Raw genomic sequence first — 502 nt, forward strand, 5'->3', positions numbered from 1 at the left:
GACCATTTGCATTAACACTGACTGCTGACCATTTGCAATAACACTGACCACTGACAATTTGCATTAATACTGAGCACTGACCATTTGCATTAACACTGAGCACTTACAATTATCATTACCACTGAGCACTATTTGCATTACCTCTGAGCACTGACCATTTGCATTAGCACTGAGTGCTGACTATTTGCGTTATCACTGTGATGCAACCCCCCTAGAAACCACCCCCAACCAACTAACCAACTTCAAAAAAAAAAGGCTCTCCTAACTTCAAAAAAAAAAGGCTCTCCTAACTTCAAAAAAAAAAAAAGGCTCTCCTAACTTCAAAAAAAAAGGCGTCCCCTGTCTGCAAAAAAAAAAAAATAGCCGGCTCGGTGGCTCAGCCTGTAATCCCGCGCCTTTGGGAGGCTGAGGTGAGTGGATTGCCTGAGCCCGCGGGTTGGAGACCCGCCTGGGCAGCGAGACCTCATCTCTACAATAAATCAAAAAATCAGCCAGGCGTGGT

Source organism: Carlito syrichta, unplaced genomic scaffold, assembly GCF_000164805.1.
Source record: "Carlito syrichta isolate Samal-C Ts95f unplaced genomic scaffold, Tarsius_syrichta-2.0.1 Scaffold315341, whole genome shotgun sequence".
Lineage (NCBI taxonomy): Eukaryota > Metazoa > Chordata > Mammalia > Primates > Tarsiidae > Carlito > Carlito syrichta.